The sequence below is a fragment of the Balaenoptera physalus genome (genome assembly GCF_965194825.1).
Source record: "Balaenoptera physalus genome assembly, chromosome: 1".
NCBI lineage: Eukaryota > Metazoa > Chordata > Mammalia > Artiodactyla > Balaenopteridae > Balaenoptera > Balaenoptera physalus.
The window spans coordinates 172,747,554-172,757,771 of record NC_138882.1 but is presented as its reverse complement, the minus strand read 5'-3'; the positions used below and the strand labels follow the sequence as shown (position 1 = coordinate 172,757,771).

Below are 10,218 nucleotides of genomic sequence, written 5' to 3'. Positions count from 1 at the left end.
ACTGTCTCTTGCTTAGAAAACTGTCAGAGCCTCCAAACTGGTCTCCCTCCTTCCTGCTTTGCCCCCACATTGATGCAGTGGGCAGGGTGGTGGTCCTGCTAAATATGACATCTCATGTCGTCCCTCTGCACCAAAGCCCTTTAACCTCCCGTCACTCCTCTGCATTACAGCTCTGCAAGGGCTCCCATCTCACTCAGGCCCATGAAGCCCCGTCCACTCTGACCTTCAGCATGTTTCTGCCCTCCTCTCCTGCTCCCCCAGCCCCCGGCTCCCTCCACCTCATCCACGTGGCCTCCTTGCTCTACCCTGATGCTCCGGGAATGCCCCTGCATCACCTCACCATCAGCTGTTCCCCCGGCCCAGAGGCAGACCCTCACCTGCATGGCTAACTTCCTTACCTTTAAAAATCTTTCCTTAATGCACCTTCTCACCAGGTCTCCCTTGGCTACATTATTTCACACTTCATCTTGCCCTCACCCTGTGAATTCTCAACCCCCTTGACTTGGCTTTACTTTTTCTTTTTCCCTGATGCTTATATGCCATTTATTTCTTTATTCTCTTTGTTAGTGATCTGTCCTTCCCTCTTAGAACATAAGCTCCATAAAGACGGGAAAATTATTTTGTCTATTGCAAGATCAGTAGGGCCTAGAACCGGGTCTGACACTCAGTAGGCCCTCACTAAATATTTGTGGGATGAATGAACGCACGAATGCAGAGATATCCAGGTCCTGCTCAAGGTCAGAGCCCATCTCCAGAGTCCGCCGTCGTAGCTATTTCACAGTATTTCAGGCTCTCAGCAAAGTGAGAAGGTTGTGCTGTAGCATTTCCTTGCCTGATGGAAGAGGGGGACCATCTCCTCTCACTTTTTTCATCCTTTATTGCTTTTGCAATGAGTTTCCACCCACCATCATCAACCACACTGAAGTCCATTGTCCGGATAGCTCTGGACAATTGTACCCAGCCCAGAGCCCCTCTTGTCACAGGGCCTAGGTCTGCTGGTGAGGACCCTGGAGCTGGTCACCGGTACCACGTGCTCCTGGCTGAGGGCCCCAGGGAGGAAGGGCAGCAGAATCAAGGCTGGCAGTGACCCCTGTCAGAAGATGCCACCTCCAACTTTAGTCCCAGCTCTAAGACGTCAGCACGTCCACTGGTCAACTTTGCAAACTTTTTGCTCCTCCTCCAAACAATTGAACAAATCAGCCTAATGGATCTGCCTTATTTGCTGGTGCAGCAGGAGATGGAGTCTGCCGGCCACCTGTAGGCCCCTTTCCAAGTAGGTCAGGCATCCAGCTGCCAGTCTGCGGCTGGTGTGAGCCCTGACTGATGGCGATGGGTTTGCTCCTCTCCTGATCTCTCCGGGGCAGCCACGTCTCCCCTCCCTCCGGGCGGAATGAGTTTGTCTTCTCTGCGGCCACCCAGGCCTGGCTCTCTTCTTGAATCTTCATGCGTGTTTCTTAGGGGATCCAGGCTGTTACCGAGGTGGGTACCTCATTAATTCTCCTGATTCTGAGTGATGTCGCAGGCTCTGTTACCCCACCATTGGCTCTCACTCTTCTCTGCTGGGTGAAGATCTGGTTCCAGTTACATGTGATGGGCCCCCATAGAAAAGAGGAAGATGGGGGGCAGGCAAGGCCCTGGACCCCAAATGCAAGGAAGCAAGGTAAGAATCAAGCAGCCCGTCTAGTCTGGACTGTGGTGTTATAGACACTCTGATTGACACACTCAGGTTATCCTTGAGGCCTCGCCCCCAGGTCAGCACATACAAGACATTCCTGGAATCTGTCTATTTCTCCTATCTGCATGGCCATCAGCCTGGTCCATGCATCACCGTCTCTCTCCTGGACAACCCAGCTGTGGTCCAGCTGCCTCCCCTGTTCCCTATGGTCCATTCTCTGTACAGCACCCAGGTGGCTAGACCCTTCCCTTCCCTCCCCTGCCCAACCCCGTCCAGTTAGAGGTGGGTTTACATGTGGATTTAGCTTCATAGCCTTCCATGCCCAGGCTCTTTCCTAGGTCCTGGGGTGGGGCAGCAATGTGGTTAAGGAGCAACCTAATTCGAGGATTAATTGGGGTTCAGGGCTGCTCAAGAGGCTTTAAAAGGCCCTGAAATCTCGCAGCTCCTGTGTGAAACAACCTGATAGAGGTTTTCCCAAGTTGGACAACAATCCTAAAAGTTCACAGGACACCTCACCGATAATGAATTGTGATGATGAAAATAAAACACTCAGAAACCATCAATAATAATAATAATAATAATAATCTCGGTCAAACTCTGCTAGAGGAAAGGCTAAATTATCTTTCTATCCTTTCTACAGAAAATGATATCACAAATTATCATCATAAAAGATGTCCTCTGAGAAGATGCAGACCAAAAATATAAGGGGAAGAAGTACTCTGGAAGTATGTCAGGATGCTAATTCAAAAACATCCTGCTATTTTTTCTCAATTCTGTAATTTTGGGGGTAGTTTTCAGCTTTTTAAAATCTGTGATTTATTATAATTTCTTTTCTCCTTTGAAATGAATATTAAAGTATGATTCCTAATTCTGGGCTCTTTTAACAAGAAAGCCCCAAATTTTCTGTTTCAGGTCCCACAAAACATTGATCAGCTGCCTTCCAGGCCTTCCTACTGCACTTGGAATAAAACTTAAACTCCTCCGCTAGTTCTGCAAGCCCTCCCGATCCCGCCCACTCTGTTCCCCCTGTGACCCCTACTCCGCACTCACCATGCTGCAGACACACCTGCCTTCTCCTTGTTCCTCTAACTGCCCAGCTCGGTCCCACCGTGGTTACTTTGTGTTTGCTGTATCTCCTGCCTGGAACGTCTTCTCCCAATTTCCCCTTCTGGTTATTCAGGGCTCAGCTCAAGGCCACCTCCTCTGAGAAGCCCTCGGGGATAATCCTACTTAAAGTGGAGCCCCCCTCCCCTAACCACCTTGTCTTGCCCCAGTCCCTGTTCTGTCCTTATTTGTCCACCTCACAATGCACATTTCTATCTCAACGGATAATGTCCCTTTTCAGTGACTGTCCCCTTCCCCCACCCTGGGAGCAGGGCCATGTGAGCCCCAGGAGGGTGAGGGCATGTCTGTCCTGGCAATTGTGGCCTCAGGCACACAGAGCAGTGCCCAGCTCACAGTAAACACTTCACGGCTATTTGCAGAATTAATAGACTTCTGTTGGTAGTTTGAATTGACAACTTCATTCCAGAAAGCAATATGCCCTAGGGGCCTTAAAATGTACAAACCCTTGACCCATGATTTTCATTCCTAGAAATTAGTCCCAAGGCAATTATCAGAAAGACACGCAAAAACGGAAGTGAGCTACCAGTGAAAACCATGAGAATCAATCAGATCTGTGTTTTTGTCTTGGCTCCACCAATTAATTAGCTGCCGTGTGGCCTTGAGCAAGTTCCTATCGTCTCTGAGCCCTGATTTCCTCATCTGTAAATGGGGACAGTCACAGTACCTCCTGGAAAGGGAAGCAGGAGGCTCATGTACCATCATGCATGGGAGATGCTTAGCATAGAGCCAGACGTGCAAAAAAAACTCAGTAAATGTCAACTATGACTGTTCTCCATGACGCTCATTACACTGTTGTTTAGAAAGTAATAAAATCTTGAAAAGTGCTTCACTATCTAACCGTGGTGGGGGACTACCCAGATCAGTGCCATCCAACTGAAGTGTAATGCAATGCAAACCACACATTTAGTTTAAAATTTTCTAGTAGGCATGTTAAAAAAAGGTAAAAAGAAATGGGTGAAATTAATTTTAGTAATATATTTTGTTTGACCCAATCTATCCAAAGTATTATTTCAACATGTAATCAGTATAAAAATTATTAGTGAGCTATTTTACGTTCTTTATTTGGTACCAAGTCTTCAAAATCTGGTGTGTATTTTTCACTTACACCCATTTTAACTTAGGCCAGTCACGTTTCAAATGCTCAGTAGCCACCTATGGCTGGGGCTGCCACGTTGGAGAATGTATGTCTAGATAACTTGCCACCCAACTTTAGAATATGGTACAACCATGGAAAGGCCTGTTTTAAAAATAATATTCAATCATGCAAGAAAAAGCTCACAAAATGAGATTAAGTGAGAAAGATAGTGTAAACCAGATAAAGTACGCTCCTACTTTGTTATATATAAAAAGATGCTTGTGTTTATTTGAGTATGCATTTTGATGGGCATAGTGCAAGGGAATGCAGCAAAATCTTACCAGGGAACATCTGGGGAAGTGGAATTAGAGCGACCTTAATTTTCCCCTTCATGCTTTTTCACTATAAGTGTGTGTTACTTTTAAAGCAGTGGAGGAATAACGTTATTTTTAAAGTTCAGCATCCCATGCCATGATCTGACCTCAGCAGGCTAATAGCTCTAACCTTTGTTTCTAAGGGTTAAATTCCTAGAGGTGGATTTCTAGGTGGGAGTTATGTGTATTTATGAAGTATCCTGTCTTGGAGTGTCATTTTCTCATCTGTCTGATAGGAGGGATTTGAAATTGGTGACCTGCATGAGATTGTCTTCCCTCTCCCAGGCTTGCTGTTGAGTCCAGCACCCCTGAACCAACATCATGCAAAGTACCATGGCTTGGTCACATCAGATCTTCCTAGCAGAGGAGCAGGACCCTGGGAGGAACAAGAGATGGGAATGGCAAGATGTAAGCGTGTCACTGTGTGCAAAGAGCCAGAGAAATGGATCAAGGATTATGCACTCAGCGCTCAGAAAGACAGGTCAGTGGGGGAATGAAGGCAAGAATACCAATCTATGAAAAAAGGGGTCCCAAGGGGATGCTGAGACCAACTCCGTACCTGGACCAAGTTCACAGCCAAGTGCCCTGGATCTGTGACTCTGTCCCCCACCCATGATTTCTTCCAACAGAGAGACAATGTGTAGATCACCTGTAGCCTTCCTTACCTGCTCTCAGGTGGACCTTGTCTCAGGTCCCCGTGGTCAGTCCTGTGACTCTGCCACACTCCTGTTGACAGGTAGAAGGAACAGCCTGGGGCCCAGTGCACACCTGGGAGCCTGGGCTCTAAGGAGGGCTCTGCTGTTGACCTGCTGGGTCTCCTGGGACATAGTTTTACCTCTCCGGGAGTGACAGACACTGTCCAGCTGTTCACCAAATATGTTTCTTCTTCCTGGGCACATGGCAAAGTTACATCTCCCAGCCTCCTCTGCAGGTAGGTGGGACCAAGTGACTGCCTTCCAAACAATAGAATGTGAGCAGGAGAGACACGTGCTGCTTCCACAGTTGACTCTTGAGAAACTCCCGTGAACTCCTCCCTCTTCCACCAGACTGATGCAAAGCCACAGGATGGAAGGGGCCTGGGCCCAGGATTGCCCCCTGGCGGGGATCACCCACCTGTCAGTGAGACCTAATTCTCCACCTTACAAGGGAGGGAAATCACCTTTTATCATGTTGGACCCTTCTACACTAGAGCTTGGATTTTAGAGCTGCTAACATTGTCTTCAGTAATACTCAGGACTTTCTTTCCTCATCTAAATGGGAGAAATGAAGAAGGGAATAAGGATTCGCTGAGGATCTGTTCCGTGCAGGACCCCATGCTCCACATATGATGCACAATTGCCCTTTAACCCTACACAACAGGACTGTGACCTTGGATCTACTATCCCCATTTTTCCAGAGCAGGGAATGAGCCAGGATTCAAACTCTGGTCTTCCAGATCCGGATCCCATGGCTGGCACGGTTTCCGGTTCCAGAGGACCAAACACTCCAGGATCCTATGTGTTCCTGAGTCCTGCCAGGTGAGAAGAGAGTGCGGGCTGGAGTCTGACAGGCCAGGGTCCAGGCCTCCCAAATGGGGGAATCAGATAAGGGCTCAGCTTACCTGCACCTCAGTTTCTTCATCTGTCCAATGGGGTTGCAGTGAGAGGATAATATATTTTATTATCAAACATGGGGTTGTTTGAGGATGCTTTTCCTGATTATACTCAAGAAAAACATTTTCTTCTTTACCTTCTTTGCTGAAGACCTTCAAAGCTCTGCTTTGCTGGGGGAATTGGGGCACCATCTCCATGATTCACTGTTACCCAGGAAGCCAAACTGTCTTTGATGTTTTGTTAACCTGACTTTTTTCTTCTGAGGGCCCCTAATAACTGCTGCACTGGTTTCTACCCATTTGATGAGATGAGCATCCGCTACCTCCCAAAAGGAAAAGCTGACTGTAAATCATCTAAAAGAGAAGGAAAAGGGTTTGATTTCATTTGGGAATGGTTTTGGGGGGTCTGATCTTGGGGGGCTGCCCAATTTATGTGGGAATTCCCAGCAGAAGCTGGGTGCTGCTGGTGTCTCTGGTGGGTGAGGAGATCTGAGAGGGAAATGTCCCCAGAAGCATGATCCTGTCTCTTCTGTGTGAGGAACCCCATGTGAGGGAGCCTTGCTGACTAAGGCTCGGGTCTCCTCTACCAGCTCTGGTCTCTGTGACCTGTCCCCAACTCCCCCTGCACTCCCTGGACTTCATGAACTTATTTTTGTAACTTCAATTCAAACAAGTCTGTTAACTTTCCCCAGTTAAAGTCAACATCCAATGCTGGCTTTGCTGATTCAGAGCATTTTAGAGCCAGGAGGGACTTCTGACTTTATAAGGTCTAACCTTTCAAAGACCGTGACTTATTGACTGCTCAGACACTTCTGATGGGCCCCCCTTCTGTTTGGATAGATCCTGATCCCATTAGCACATATTAGTGGTCACATGCTGACCTGTTGACCCCCAGGGGGCTTCCAGCCTTGCCTCTAGCCTCTGCCCTGCCTGGACCCTCAGTGCTAACCACAGTATAAATTGTCCCAGTGCCTGAGACACCTCCCCAGTGCTGGGCCTTTGCACCTATGTCTCCCATCCCCATCTTCTCTCTTACCTAGTGAAACTCTCAGCCCTCACCAAAGACTAGGTGAAGTGTCACCTCCTCCTGGAAGCCTTCTCTGATTCCACCAGGAAGAACTAACTGTTCTGTCTTTCATGCTCCAAACACCTCTATCAGAAAATATGGAGCCTTGACCTCTGTCATTTGTTTGCCATTCCTTCTCATAGAGATGGTGAGCCCTTTTAAGTTGGGGGCTCTCTGTTTTTCATTTTCATGTTCTTAGGATAAGTGTTCATAGGAGGGCAAGTAGAAAGTCCTAGCACATAGAAGCATTGAGTAACTGACTCACTGGGCAACTCACTTGTTCACTAAACTGAATAGGGAAAAAGAGGAAGATAATTTTGAAAGTAGAAACTTGTATCAAATGGGATCCTTTCAGTTTCTAGTAACAGGAAACATATCACAAACTTTCTAAAACAAAGAGGGAGTTGAACTGGCTCACAGAACTAAAAAGTTCCAGGTAGGTAGGGCTTCAGGAGGGGCTTGATCATGGTGCCAAATTATTTTTTAAATTTAAAAAATTTTTACAGTGTTCTCTGCTGTGGCTCTCTTCATATGTTGATTTTGGCCTCAGGCTGGCTTCATTCATGGTGACAAAGTGGCTACATCAGGTTTCAGTTTCATGTCCTGACACCAACCATTCAAAAAGATAGAGAGCATCCATGTCCCATAATTCTAGGCAAAACCTTTAAGGTTTGCACTGGTTTAAGTACAATTGCTATGGCAAAGTGAATGTGATTCCTGCATGGCTTAGACCAATCATGCCGCTCCTCAGTTTCTCAAGAGGGTCAGTCCCATCCAAACCACAAGGCTGTACATAATGGTGTTTTTAAAAAACATGAATTTCAGTTTTCCTTCCATCCTTCCTTCAACTCACAAACAAATAATAGACAGCTATTATAAGATAGATTCTGTTCCACATGTTGAAGAGACATATAAGATTAGGACAAGCTCGTTGGGTCAGACCGTGGCGACGCGGGAAGTCCGGACGCCGTAGCGGCCTGAAGAGGAGGTCCGAGGCCCGGGCCCCGGCCGCGGCAATGGCGGAGAGGCCCGAGGACCTAAACCTGCCCAATGCCGTCATCACCAGGATCATGAAGGAGGCGCTCCCGGACGGTGTCAGCATCTCCAAGGAGGCCCGGAGCGCCATCTCCCGTGCCGCCAGCGTCTTCGTGCTGTACGCCACATCCTGTGCCAACAACTTCACGATGAAAGGGAAATGCAAGACACTGAATGCCAGCGATGTGCTCTCCGCCATGGAGGAGATGGAGTTTCAGCGGTTCGTGACCCCGTTAAAAGAAGCTCTGGAAGCTCACAGGAGGGAGCAAAAAGGCAAGAAGGAAGCTTCAGAGCAAAAGAAGAAGGACAAAGACAAAAACACAGATTCGGAAGAGCAAGACAAGGGCAGGGATGAGGACAACGATGAAGATGAGGAAAGGCTGGAGGAAGAAGAACAGAATGAAGAGGAGGAAGTGGACAACTGAAGAGGATGGGGAGACGCAGCTCGAAAGGTACCACTCTGAAACGCCGTACACGTTTGTGTGAAGCTTTTTCGTGCTGGACAGAGTAGTCTTAGGCAGAAGATCGAAATAAAAACTGAATTATCATGAAAACCAGCGCTTCCCAGACTCGGAGCATCTGAGTAGCGGAATCCTGTTTTGCTTAATCAGTCTCAAGGTTATGACTTTTTGGCAAGAGAGATTCTGAACAGCTAATTTAATTGGTCAATTTGATCTCTCTTGTTTACTTACACGTATAGTTAGGCAGTTGTTGATCCCCAGTTCCCTCCCCACCCCCCCAAAAAAGTAATAATAACTTCCATGCTGCCGTCTGTGTTCCAGATCATAGAGGCAGTCAAGGCTCAGGAAAAATTGGGGTTTGATCATGGTCAGCCTATTTGATTGTACAGTATTTGGCAATACTAGCTTATTTCAGGTGATCAGAGTGGCTTAGCTTTAGGAAATTACTATAAGGGTTCGAGAGAACAATGAAATCTGTTCTATTGTCTCCTCACTTGACAGTAACATTAACTGAATTTTGGTTTCTACAGACCCACTTGGCTTGGACCCCTTCTGTATTGCCTATAGGCATGTTACCTGCTTGGGTGGCTATGTTCTTGGCACATAACGCTTTTAAATCAACAGAGTAGAATTAGTCAAGCAAGGTTGCCAGTGTCTTACTCTTGTAAAACAGATGGTTTAGTCTTAAATGCACCTCACTGCCTGCGACCGTACAGCTTCAGGATTTGTTGTCACCTCCTGGAAGGTATAAAATTCCAGGCTTTCTCTTCTTGTAGTCCATCTCCTAGACTTGTGACTTGGCTTTTCATTATTCCAGTTCATGACAAGTTCCAGACTTTATTTCTTCTAGGCACAACTTTCTCCCACTGTGCTTCTCACCTCCTGTCTCTGTTCTGCCTCTCCTCTGCTCCCCATTCCCACTTTCTCTGTCCCTCTTTTTCTCACTTCTCCCAATCCAGGAACTTGGATGACCTGCTTAATATCCCAAAGTGTGGTTTCCTCTGATTCCCTAGTTCTAATCTCATGTCTTTTAAAAATGATTTTGTAAACCTTTCTGAACCATAAGGGAAATCTGATGGGGCTCAGGAATCTAATTCCTCCCCTAACCCATCCCCTTTAACTGCTTCTGAAGTATCTCTGTTGACCTTTCCTAGTTTTCTTCTCTTTCCATTTGGTGCTTCGAGCACTTTTTTGTTCGTCTCTAAGTTGAGTGCTTGGAAGTTGAAAGGTAGTGAAATGTAGTGTGACACTGTTAATTTGTTAAATGAATACAGTGGAAAGTTTGTTGATAAATGAATGAAGAATATTGAGAAAATTATAATGCTTTGTATAAATAAAAATTCCTGTTAAAAGTGAAAAAAAAAAAAAAGATTAGGACAAGATTGTGACCTCAAGGTGCTGACAATCCTACTCAAAGAGATTTTGAAAATTATCTTAAAGGCAATGAGGCACCACAAGGGAATTTTAAGCAGGCGAATGACTGTATATTAGTAATCTATTGCTGTCTAATAAGGACCTCAAAACTTAGCAGCTCAAAACAACAAATATTTATTATCTTGTAGTTTCTGTGGGTCAGGGGTTTGGGCACAGCCAAGGTGGAGGCCTCTAGCTCAAGATCTCCCACATGGCTGCAATTGAGGCATCGGCCAGGGCTGCATCCTTCTCACAGCTGAGTAGGGGAGATTTGCTTCCAGCTCACTCCTGTGGCTCTGGGCAGGCCTCGGCAGATTTGCTTCGAAGCTCACTCACATGCGCCTCTCCGCTGAGCTGCCTTACGACGTGGCAGCTGGCTACGCCCAAGACTAGTAACCCAAGA

At 46.7% G+C, this 10,218-nt stretch overlaps 1 pseudogene across 1 annotated transcript; it reads left to right on the top strand.

The window, feature by feature from the left end:
- Positions 1 to 7,839: 7,839 nt before the first annotated feature.
- On the top strand, positions 7,840 to 9,763 carry LOC309647148 (DNA polymerase epsilon subunit 3 pseudogene; annotated as a pseudogene). The gene has a single exon. The product of its transcript is annotated as a DNA polymerase epsilon subunit 3 pseudogene (transcript).
- Positions 9,764 to 10,218: the final 455 nt, after the last annotated feature.